We start from the raw sequence: 13130 nt of genomic DNA, 5'->3' as shown, positions 1-13130 counted from the left end.
CAGACCTAGCTCTAATACTTTATTAGCTCTACAATGTTGAATACATTTCTCCTTGATTCAGTTTCTGCTCACAATGAGAATAAAATGAAATAATGGTTGCAAAACATAGCACAGTGCCTAGCACATAAGACATGCTCAGCAATATTAGGAATTCTTACTGTTCTTAAGCAGGAGTTGGATAACAGGATCTTGAAGGCCAAGTTAAGAGTTGTGGACTTGGGGCGCTTGGGTGGCTCAGTCGGTTGAGCGTCTGACTTCAGGTCACAATCTTGTGGTCCATGAGTTCGAGCCCCGCGTCAGGCTCTGGGCTGATGGCCCAGAGCCTGGATCCTGCTTCCGATTCTGTGTCTCCCTCTCTCTCTGCCCCTCCCCCGTTCATGCTCTGTCTCTCTCTGTCTCAAAAATAAATAAATGTTAAAAAAAAAATTAAAAAAAAAAAGAGTTGTGGACTTTATCCTAGGAACAATGGGAAGCCACTGAGGAGTTTTGAGCAAGACTGTGACATGATCCACAGTGTATTAGGATTACTTTGGAAGCAATGCGGAGAATGAATTTCAGGGGTGAAGAGTGGATATGCAGCATCAGGAGATAATTCCACCAGTCCAAAGCAAAATTATGGTTGGATTAGGGTGTAGTGGGAAAAGTGGGAAACAGTGAATGGGCTTGGGAGATAGCTAAGAGTTAGAAACAGGAGATAGTATTGAATTGGATACAGGAGATGAAGAAAATAACAAAATAAAGGATGCTCTCAAGTTTCTGGCTTGAACTACTTGATTACTAGTTCAGTCATTTCCTGAGACAGAAGAGTGGTAAAGGGTCAGTTTAGGAGGAGCGGTGAGTTTTGTTTTAGACCTGTTGAGATTAAGTTACCTGTGATGCACCTGATTAGAAATAGCTCCCGAAGGGATTTCTGCCCCTGCTACTACCATTGTAGTTCTGCTATTGTTATCCGTCACTTCTCCAGACTTAACCCATCCTCCACCTTTATATCCATGCTCCACATAACTGCAGAGTCATTTATCTAAAATGAAATCTGATCATGTTACTCTCCTGTCTAAAATCCTTGAGGATAGAATTTAAACTGCTTGAGAATGTCACATAATGTCCAGCATCATCTGGCTTCCACATACTGCTCCAGCCTCACATGAGAAACCAGATAATTAAATGTGGTACTCCATAATGCTTTCTGTTATTCATTGGTAGATCAGCAAAAGCTGAACTGAATTTGCAATCCCTACAGCTGTTCTGCTCTTGATTGTTTTAGGTCAGCTCAGAGGACTGTAATCAGGAGCAAAGTTGGTGGGGCAGGGATAAGATGGATCAACTCAAAATGGCTAAACCTGTATATATAAAAAAAAAAAATGGCACATTGGGAAAGAGCATTCTCTGTATTCCTGTTCTCAGTTTATTGATTTCACAACAACATACGTAAATCCATTGAACACATTTTTGAGAACTGTTCTGTGCCAGGCACTGTTCTTCAGACTGGAAGATCAGTAAGATTTGTTCCCTGCTTTGGAGGAAGGTCTTCTAATAGGCCTTATTTATGCTGGGTTTGTTGTTGTTTTTAACCCCATAATATCTTTTCGATATTCTTGATTCTCTGAACAAAGGAACAGAAGTGTTAACACTGGCCTGATACACTATTATAGTCCACTGGTGAACTGTAGTTTTAGGGTGCAGGTAATTAAAGGAGGAATGTGAGTGTGTAAATATTCATCAAAAGATTATGAAGAGTGTTCAAAATAGTCAAGTACTTTTCTAAGAATGGTCATTTGATCATTTTCATTTCTGTACTGTGAAAAAGGGAATCTGTTAAGTTTTTTTTATGAGATTGCCAGCAATTAACACTGTCTGAAAATAATTTGGCTTTAGAAAATTTAGACCAAGTAACAAAGTATGTTTGTTAAGTGGGGTGGAGGAGGCTTTCCTTTAGTGAAGTGATTGTTACACCCCCCCCCCCCCCCCCCCCGGGGGGAAATGAAACTTTAGCTGTTGGGCATGATGCACATTTCAATTGTTAAAGCTGCAGTTGGAGTATCCATTTGATACCAGTTTGGGTAATATATAGTTTGTAGGTTTAACAATAAGAGATTTATTATTTAGTATAATAAATCTTGAGGTTGGGCAATTTCAAGCTTCATGGATTGATTGATTAGCTCAACTATATTCGTTTTTGCCTTCTTTCTGCTCTCCTTTCCTCAGCAAGTACTGTCTCTGCTCATGGTTGCAAGTTGCCTTATTCCAAGCACCATGTGTAGTCATGACTCTGTGTAGCTGAGAAGAGTTTCTTCACATGTGTTTATCAGGGAAGAAAAGCTTTTCTCAGCCTCCAGCAGACTTCCTGTCCATTTTTATTGACTAGGGTTGGGTCACATGCCCTTTTCTAAGCCAGTCATTGGCAAGGAAATTGGGCATTTCTGGTTTTGATTTGAACTAATCTGCATTCAGCCATTAAGAGCCAGGAGAGCCCCATCACTTGAACAAAAAAATTTCTGTTGGTGAGGAAGAATGGGGATAAGAAGGCAGATAAGTTTAGTCAAAGGCTATAAAAGTTGATCTTATATCTAACTAGATAAAATATTGCTTTGGCCTATTATAATTTAGATTCTATTAGGTTGAAACATAATTTATCATGATGCTATAAAATATACCAGATTAGGAACATTCTAGAAGCAGATTTGGCCTTTTGAACTGATTGTTTTGATTTCTTTTTTACTGCTATGCCTAGTCAAAACCAAAAGTTTAAGGTGGTGCATTTCAAACAATTCACTGCTACTCTTAGCCACAGCAAATACGAGTCTTCTTTCAGTATTTGCACTAAACTTCTCTCTTCCATATCCACTATTTTCTGGCCTTATTTTATTGATACACTGAGAACTCAGTCCCTTTCCTTAGGAAAGCCTCCTGCCTTTTCTATTCAGTGCTTCCTCTCATTCCTACCTTTGACCACTTTCTTTAGTAGCTTTTGAACTCAGAGGAGAATGCTATTTACCCTCGGGTTGTCCGTGTTTCTTTGGATAGAGAATGTGAAGAAATTGAAAGCAACTATTAACTTTTTTTTCCTAAATGGTTTGAAGACAAAGTAAGAGCTTATCTTACCCCCCCCCCCACCCCCTTCCCCAACACTGGCTTACAGGATGAATCATATCTGTACTATCTGTCCTCAGTGTCCTCTTTGTAATATATAAATACATCCTGTCCTCTTCCTTTGTTCTGACTTTTCAGAAAGACTGAAACTAACAAGGACACACTCTTTTTTTTTTTAAGTTTTCAGATTTCAAATATTTAATTCCTATTACAGTGTCCCAGATGGTCTCTACTACCATGAGGAAAAAAACAACAAAAAACAGAATGATTATTTTAAAAAATGGTTTCTAGTACATTGTTTAATTTATAAATGGGATGTAGTGTTTTGTAGGAAAATGAGATGTTAAACACTTATTAGATTTCAATTTAAGGTCAAGGGTTGCTCATGGCATCATGAAGGACCCTCTGAAACAATAGTTTAGCTTAATTAAAATTACTTTCTCATGTTTAACACTTTGTGCCCTTTAAGTGCTGTATAGATCATTCATGAAGTAGAACATTTATGTTCTTTTTGTTTTAGAGTTATTTTTTCCTTTTGGTGACTGGTAGAAATTTGTGGAATATCTTTTAACCATTTCAGTGGAAAATAAATTAATAAGAACCAACTTAAGGATTTATTGAAATTTGACCTGACAGAAAATAGCCATGGAATCTTGGGTATAATAAAGGATTATCAATCACTTAAACTTTGATACAGAAGGGTCCTATTTGGTGTCACATCATAATCATAAAGAATATTCATATTTGAAAACAGGCAGTGTTTATTTAGAAGCAAATTAACATGGAGGAACCATAGAAATGGGAAATTTTTAGAACTTGTGGAAGGACAGGGAGATAGATGCTAGGGGAGGGGAGGCAGTGCTTAAAGTGCACGGAAGGAAGAAAGTCCTGTTGGAAATACATTAGCACCAAGCAAGCCTTACCACCAATTTTTAATCTCTGTCACAGTTTCTCAAATCAGACTATTTTTTTCGTACCATGGTAAAATAACCTGCTTTTTAAATGGAAGTCAATGGAAGATAGGCTTTACTTTGGCCCAACTTTCCTAGATCACATTTATTACATTAATGGAGACCTTCATTGACCTTGATGAAATTACCTAGTACTTTAATTATGCAGGCACAGTATACTCAGGGGCATCTGAGAGTTCTTCAGAATTTTGATGGTGGTATTGTTGGGGGCATTGGGCAGACTGGAAATTTCAGTATGAAAACCTCAGCTAGATAGGCAGTCTATGGGAACATTTCATGTTTTGCTTTTTTTCTTTTTCCTTTTGGTTATTACACTGAGTTAAACTAGTGCTGATAAAGATGCATTTACCACAATGTGCATTTAAAAAAAAGTCTTTTAAAAGATGCTTATTTTTAAAAAATGTTTTTTTTTTTTTTTTTTTTACTGGATATACTTAGGGAGTTATGTAGGATAACAACTAGGACCATTTATTGGATCTTCCCAGTTGGCATTGTTATTGTTAAAAGTCTTTGTGTTACTATAGACTGCCACAGGTTTGACATTTTTCAATTTATAAGGAAAAAAACTCGTGAAATTTGGCAACACAAAAATTACGTCTTCTCATGTTCTAATCTCTTTTATATAACAAAATAGGAAAATCTTATAAGATTGCAATGAAATATGTACTTACCTTAGAAAAATGAGACACTTTTAGTTTTATATTTTATTTCTTACCCTGTTTTTAATTTTAAAAGGGAAACAGCTTCATCGATTTATAAATTATTACTTATGAAGTTACCTTAAAACAACTTCCTAAGCTTTTAAACCATACTAAAGGGAAGTAACATTTATGATGTGAATTTTGTGAGTTATCTTTTCCATATCAACTGTCATATATGCATATTCATTAACTGAATAGTATTCAGTTAGTGTTTTAACTTAAAAATTGTTTAGATTGACAAGCTAATAAATATGCTTTTTAAAAATTAGGACAATTTGTCAATTATATGTAATATTCAGTAAAGTCTAATTAAAATCTTAGTTTATCCCACTAAAAGTAAGCATTTACTGTTTTGATACTTCAGTGTTTGACAAGCATTGCACACTTGTCTTAAAATTTTACATGATTTCATTTTCTAGCAAGTTGGCAGGTGTTAGCTGTCTATAATTATAACTGAGTGATTTTTCAAATGCTATTCATAGCCTAAACACAGTAAGATATTCTTCCAATCATGTGATAAAGACCAAGCCTTGCAAAATAGAGGTAGAGTGGTCTGTTCAATGGTACTGAAGGACATATTTAAGAGAAGCCTTTCAAAAGTAAAAAGTGATTTAAATGATAGGGAGAGTTTTCTCACAAAATAAGGTCTCTCAGAGTTGTTGATATACCTCACCAAATTAAGCTGAGTCTACTTTTTTACCTAACCTTTTTACCTAACAAGTAATGTATGCTTTGGCAGACCTAAGTTATAAAATATAATCTTTATTGGTTCAGTTTTGTTGATGATAGAGGTTCGAAGTGCTAACAGCTCAGAGCCTGGAGCCTGCTTCAGATTCTATGTCTCCCTCTCTCTCTGCCCCTCCCCCTCTTGTGCTCTATCTCTCTCTGTCTCTCTCTCTCTCAAAAATAAATACACATTAACAAAATTTAAAAAAAAAAAAAAAAGACCTTACTGGATTTTCTTTACCAGTAATATGCTCATGAATAAATTAACCTCTGTAGTTTCAGTTTCCTCATCTGTGAATTTACATAATTTTATTATCTACCCTGTGGTGTGATTATAAAGATCATATTGGTAAAGCAGTTAGTTTGTAATCTTCAATATTTTGTAACCTACAAATTTATTTATTTTAATTTATTTTTGAGAGACAGCACACAAGAGGGGGAGGGGCAGAGAGAGGGGGACAGAGGATCTGAAGCAGGCTCTGCACTGATGGCAGTGAGCCCAGGGCAGTGATGGGGGTCGAACTCATGAACTGTGAGATCATGACCCGGACCATAGTGGGATGCCCAACCGACTAAGCTACCCAGACTCCCCTGTAACCTATAAATTTAATTATGAATAACTCTTTGATACTATTTACTTATCTGTAAGATGAAGGTAATAATAATACCAAACTCAGGGTAGTTCGGAGACTTAAATGAACATGTAAAGCATGCAGAAGTACATAGTAAGTGCTCAAATATTGGCAGTGATGTTGATGATAAGCTTGCTTTTGGTGCTTTACTTAATAAGTTGTACTCCAAACTGGCATTGCTTTAGGATTTTTCTGTTTAGAATTTAGGATTTTTATGTACTTGACTTTCATACATCCCACATCTTTTATCCACATATATTGACACTCCTAATTGCCTTTTGTACATTGAATGTTCGTATATAAGCTGATTAATGCTGATGTCTAGCTTTAGCAGAGGATGCCTCTAACCAGCCACTGCCCAGGGTAGTTGGCCTGCCCAGAGGTTTGCCCTAGATGTGATGGCAGATATGTAGCATCCATCCCCTCCTTGGAGTCCAACACCATTCTGCTATGTCAGCATGGCACCAGCAGGGAGGAGTTGCAGGCGGGCAGTTACTTGTGTCATCCAGATGGTCAAGTGTACATGGAGAGGTCCATGGCCAAGGCCTTTGCTTCAGTATCTGGACAGCATTAGAGTATAATTATCAAGATCATGGGCTTTGGAGTTAGTCAGACCTGGCTTTCAGTCTTGCTCTGCCAAACTCTGTGACCTTGGGCAAATTACATAACCTCCTTAAACCTCAGTTCCCTCACAGAGTTGAAAGGATTAAATGAGGTAACATGCGCAATGCTTACTGGAATCCAGTAAGCACTGAGTAAATGTTAACTATTAATATTCTGTTCTGCCCCCATAGTGCCATAGAGAAGAGATGGAAAATTGAGCCCTGTGGCACCATACACTTTTTAGGGTACTCCCAAGTTTCTGAGCAACTGGGAAAGTTTTCACTTACTTTCCAGGTTCCCTGACTCAGGAAATAGCACTCTAGAGGAAATAACACCTCTAGGAACCAAATTAAGGATTGTATAAATATTGTTTTAGCCATCTGGGAACTGGATTCCTCCTTTGATATGTTAGTCTGTTATTCCACTTGTGAACGTTGGACTTTCAAATACATCTTCAGGTACACATGATATAGGAAAAGCAAATCATGGCTTGTACACCAGTGTTGTGAGTAAGCAATTAAATCTTCTGTGCCTGGTCGATTCATGCCTGATACTTTAGGCAAGTTATCTACTCCAGAGACTGTTAGCCTTGAAGGTCTACTGAGGTGATTAGAGCTGCACTCTCGGTATTCCTACTCTGCCCACTGCAATGGGAGCCTGACATCTTAAACTGAAAGTCCCTGAGGCCTTTCACTCTTGCCTGGTAACTGGCCTAGCTTAGACAGCTTGGTATGATTAAAACAAAGTAACTAAGCAAAGATACATTGCCAGAAAGTTACCTCAGCAAAAGTAACAAGGCTTGAAGAGATTTTGTATGTACCATGTTAGATTTCTTGAATTTGCTTGGTTATGTGTGGGTGTGTTTGGGGGCTCCTCCTAAGCTGCCATGGCATTGGAACCAAGTCATCTTAAATTATCGTCAGTAGTCTTTTAATCTTTCTTGTTTGGCAGAATGTATACTTTTGAATGTCGTAAGAATAGGCATTCTCTATGTGCAGCCTAATTCTTTGCCCTTTTTGTATATTATTTCATTCAGTCTTCACAACACTGTAAGAGTAGATATTATTATCCCTATTTTATGCATGAAGAAAAATCAGAGCCCAGATAGGTTAAATAACTTGCCCAAGGTATCATAGCTAGTAAGAGGAACCAGATTTCAAACCCAGGCATTGAGAGTCCAGAGTCCATGCTTTTCACCACTACACTACACTACACTTTCTGGATAAAAATTTAATATAAAACTCCTAGCAGTGAAAATATATATTACTTTTTGTTCCAAATTATTTTTCCTTCAGGATGAAATGTAAAACTTTGGTGTTTCTAGGGGAAACTACATTCTTAGATGTTAATAAATTGCATACCAAATTCTTATTTAAACCCTGACCCATCTTGAAATTGCATTTGGACCCCGATTGATCTTCATGTTTCGTTGTGGTGCATAATTTTTATTATGTTGTCATTATAAATTTCAGCTGATTGCATGGAGGCTCTGGCTCTTGGAAATATGGTGTGTGAAAGGTTTGTTTTTACATTAAGAGATTACTAAGTAAGATGATTTCTTTAGTGAACTGCCTAAAAGAAAATTTGGTATATTTCCATGAGTAATAGACTCTGGGTTAGCTTTGAATGTTAAAAGAGCATTCTCCTAGCTAGTTCATTGTTGCCATGACAGTGCTGGCAGTGTGAGTGTTGTAGTAACTCCTTGCAATGATCTTATTTTAGACCCTAACGTTTGCAGTGTCAAACATCCCCTTCCCCGCCCCGTAAGTAACTCTAGTGGAAAAGTACTGGTTTTATAACTGGCTTCTGGCTTTGTAGCTGAAAGACTGCACTATTGTGGGCTTAAAAAAAAAAAAATAGTGTAGGAGTGTTGAGTATTTTTCCTGTGGATTGTGAATGTTTGAAATTTCCCAAAATATGGTATTGCATTACATACAGCAAGTTGTTTACAGCTAAAAAGGGGCCTCAATTGTCTTTTTAGAAATCAAGCCCAGATTTTATCATTACTTTGAGCTCATATAGAAATCATTTTTCCATTTGTATGTCTCCCGTGCATACTTTAAAGTTTTTGGATTCTTTTATTCCATTATTGTGGAAAATTATCATTAGAACCATAAAGGATTGTGTTTAAATAGTGTAGAAAGTACTTTTTTCTTATTCTTTCCATAATTCAACATTTATCTGATCAAAATGGAACATCTTAATCTTGATTTCTTAAATTGTGAAGTAACTAAAGTTATGTAATTTTAAGAAATTACTCAATTTGAACTGCGTATTTAACATAATTGTTGAGGTGTTTTTATCTTTGTTGCCTATATGTTATAAATTAAATTTTAAAATACTTTATCGATATTTTCTAATTGTAAATCCCATCGTAACTGTACTGTTAAGCACACAATATTTTCAAATTCATTATAGTGCCTGCCATTTTCTATCATTTTGTATACCACTTGTTAGGTCAGAGTTTTGGTATCTATGGTATGTGCACTAAAAATCTAGTATAGCATGATGAATCAATGATTTTGACAACAAATCTTGTCGAAGAAGATGGAAAATCTAAATACTATATACTTCATTTGTTAACAACTACTAACAAATAATTCCATTGCTTTTCTCTTAAATGCTCCATTAAAAGTCTAGTTCATCTTCCTTAGATGCTGAAGATCTAAACAAAGTTTGCACAGTTGCACCTGTACTGAGTATCGGCGAATGGATGTAAGGCAAGCCCTGTTCTTTCTTTCTTCAGTTTAACATATAAAAGTAATTTTCTAAACAAAAATTTGACCCCAAGTTAGAGTTACTTTTGTCTTTTCCAACACACAATGAATGTTTTAATCCTTATTTTCTATTATTCCCTTTAGTGCATTATATTATTATCTCCTTAGTGGTAATTATTCAGATTAAGAAGTATCTAATTCCAATCTATCCCAGTTTTTAATGACAGCCTCTTTGAATTTGGGAGTTAATGTGTTGTAAAATGTGAAGAGTCAAACCTTAAAATAAATACTCTGTTATTTTTGTACTATATATTTATATTAAATGCTTTTGATTGGTTAGAATGAAACTTAATTATAGTTAGTGCCTTTTCCTTTGTTAAAACACTTTATGACAGGGTTACTGTTTTTCCTCCTGAACCCCATAGCACCTCCAGCTGACCTCCCTCTCCACATAAGGCTGAAATGAGTATACTTTTTAAAAGTAAGCATTCATTTAAAATTTTTCTTTGTGCCTGACACTGTTCTAGTGCTGTGGTGGGATATAAAAAGTAGGAACAACCACTACCCTTAAGAATTTTGTGATGATGTAGAGAAAAAAATTTAAGAGCAAATCAAGGCTGTGACTAAAAATGTTAAATTTTATGATAGTATGTTGACAGCAGTGCAGGTGTTGAAAGAATGTATACATAATAGCTCCACATCTAGGAAACCATCTGAAAGGTTTATGTATGATGATCACTACAGTGCTATGTGCAATGTCAGTGTATCATCTATATGTGTTTCTATAGAAGTGGGTAATAATCTGAATATCCAATAATTACGGATAATTAAATTATGCTGCATCTTTATAAAGGACTATTACACAGTTAATGAAAATTCTTTTAAAAATATATTTATTAGAAAAGATTATGTATTTAAGTGGAAAAGAAATTCTTAAGGTAGTGCCAAATTATATTTTATAAAGAGGGGGGAAAGGAAACCTATGTGCACCAAAATATGAACTATAGTTCTCTTTTAAAGTGGGATTATTAGGGGGTGCCTGGGTGGCCCAGTCGGTTGAGCTTCTGACTTCGGCTCAAGTCATGATCTTGCGGTTCATGAGTTTGAGCCCCACGCCAGGCTCTGTGCTGACAGCTCAGAGCCTGGAGCCTGCTTCAGATTCTGTGTCTCCCTTTCTCTCTCTCTCTCTCTCTCTCTCTCTGCCCCTTCTCTGCTCGTGCTCTGTCTCTCTCACTCTCAAAAATAATTAAGCATAAAAAAAAATTTAGAGTGGGATTATTAGAAATTTTGGTTTTTCTTTTTATAATAGTTAATAAATACTTAAGTTTCTTGAGTGCTTACTATGTGCAAGGCATTGTTATAAACATTTTATATATAACATTTGCAAAGTTTCAAGTGGATTATAGGTTTTGAGGATGATATCTTCCCAAAATAAATATACTAATATGAATGCACCCACTTGTTGTAAGATTAAGTTTCTGATTTATTTAGCCAAGGAAACAGGAACTTCTCAAAATCTAGGCTTTTTCGTTAGGAGACAGTTTTAATCTGCCCTGATACTGCTTTCCTTGGCCCCCAGGGTTCCTAAGGGGGTGCAGCTGCTGGAGACATTCTCTGGGTCACACCAGATCTGCAAAACCCAAAGTTTGCTGTACTGTTCCTTTTTATATTTGCAGTTTATACCCACATTCTGAAAGAATTTATACAAACTATTTATGCACTTTGTTTGAAGGTTCATTTCCCTATATTATCTAATAATATTTCTAATATCTAAATATATATCTAAAATAATATCTAATGATAATTATTTGTAGGTATTTATACCTACAACAATCTGTGAGGTGAATTTTACATTTTATAGATGACATGAGGAAACAGATTAAGTAACTTAGCTCAAGTAGTGAGAGCAGGAGGCATGTCTGACCCCTCCTGGAATGGAGGAGGCATGTCTCCCCACTACTGGGAGAGCAGGAGGCATGTCTGACCCCTGAGTGTCTATGTTCTTAAACATTAATCTGTTTTCCTATAGCTTTGGGTTTTTGTTTGTTTGCTTGTTTTTGTTTTTTTTTTTTTTGCAATGAGTATGTATTACTTTTATATTGAAAAGTGACTTAAAATAAGTGTGTAAAAATTATATAGAGAGTGTTAATTCAGAGCAAGGAAAGATCAGGATAGGTTAGGATAATAAAGGCAGCTTATTGGAGCATATAAATTTTAATGTAATAATTAACTTTTCTCTTCAACTCCTCTGTTTGTTGACACAAGTATACATTCCTTCTATCCCCAACATGCCCAAACCAAACCTCCAATGACTGGCTGGAAATAATTAATGCTCTATTGTACTTTCCTGCAGACTAAGTTTTGGCCTCATTTTTGTTTCCTTTTGTGGCCCCCTTTTATTTTTCTTTTGCCATCTGTCAGTGCGTGTATGAACATGTAACTATGACTTTTGTCAAAACTCCTTCTCAGGACAGCATTGGGCATTATAAATAAAACCATTCCAGCTTGGCACTTTAAATGTGGTAATACCATTGTAATTTAAAGATTGAGATGTTCAAAAGAAGTTGTAAAAATTACATTAATTAATTATATTTAAAAACAAATTGAAAGGAAGGAGAACTATGATCTTGAATCTTGTCTGGGGAATTAACCTTACAGCATAAACCAGGGTTGGTGTTCATCCAGGATGCATTGGCACCACAATACTTGTTAAAACACTGATGTATTTTCAGACCAGTTGGTAAATGGTGAAGAGAAACTTCAAAAAGCAGTAAAATTGTAATACATAGTCAAGATGGGTGGTTTAGCTTAGAAGCCATGCATGCACTTAGATTCCAAGATGGTCTGGTCACTGAAGCATAGAGCTAGAAAGTTTGCTCAGATGTCCTGTTATTTCCGATATTGAAGGTACAGAAGCCCTTGGGTGGGAGAGAGAGACGAAGCAGATGAACTAAGGGGACCCTAATCTATAAACCCGCAAAAGAAGTGCCCACTTGTGCCAAGAAGAGAAACAAGGTCCAGGCCTTGGTGGTGACTAGGGAGACTGCCACAAGCAGTGGGCGGCGGGGGGTGTGTGTGGGGGGGTGGGGAGCAAGCAAAGACTGTCAGGGTGTGGTCAGTCAGGTGGGCTGGAGCAGCTTTTTTTTTTTTTTTTTTTTTTTTTTTTTGGTTTAATAATTGAATTAGTTATCTACTGCTTCATAACAAATTTGGTGGCTTAAAACCATACACATTTATTATCTCACAATTTCTGGGAGTCCAGAATCTGGCTACAGCTTAGCTGGGATGTCTGCTTTGTGGTCTCCCATGCTGCCATTTAAGGTGTTAACCAAGGCTGTGGTCTTATCTGAAGGCTCAAACGGAGAAAGATGTGCCTCCAAGCTCACAGGATTCAATTCAGTTGATCAGATTCAGTTCTTCAAGGGCTTTTGGATTAAGAACTTCAGTTTCTTGCAGGCAGTTGACTGGAGGCTGCTTTTAGTTCTTTTCCATGTGGATTTCTCTACTTCCTCATGAAAAGCAACTGAGAGGAGCCTGAGAGAGAGAGAGAGAGAGAGAGAGAGAACCAGTAAGACAGAAGTCACTGTCTTACAACCTAATCTTGAAAGAGACATGCCATCACTTTTGCCTCAATCTGTTCATTAGAAGCAAGTCACTGGGTCCAGCCCATACTCAGAGGGAGCAGATTAC

The 13130-nt window shown here is 36.5% G+C and overlaps 1 protein-coding gene and 1 long non-coding RNA gene across 3 annotated transcripts in view; one reads left to right on the top strand and one right to left on the bottom strand.

Annotated features, from left to right (window-relative positions):
- Positions 1-13130, top strand: part of SESN1 (sestrin 1) — a 116329-nt gene that overhangs the window by 3511 nt on the left and 99688 nt on the right. The window lies entirely within an intron of this gene.
- The window catches only part of LOC122238705, a 52926-nt gene continuing 52458 nt past the window's right edge, over positions 12663-13130 (bottom strand). The window contains exon 6 of the long non-coding RNA XR_006217791.1: positions 12663-12974. This is a non-coding gene — a long non-coding RNA (uncharacterized LOC122238705). The remainder of the gene's footprint in view (positions 12975-13130) is intronic.

Source organism: Panthera tigris, chromosome B2 (assembly GCF_018350195.1).
Source record: "Panthera tigris isolate Pti1 chromosome B2, P.tigris_Pti1_mat1.1, whole genome shotgun sequence".
In the NCBI taxonomy this organism is placed as follows: Eukaryota; Metazoa; Chordata; class Mammalia; order Carnivora; family Felidae; genus Panthera; species Panthera tigris.
This window is presented reverse-complemented; position numbering and strand designations above follow the sequence as displayed.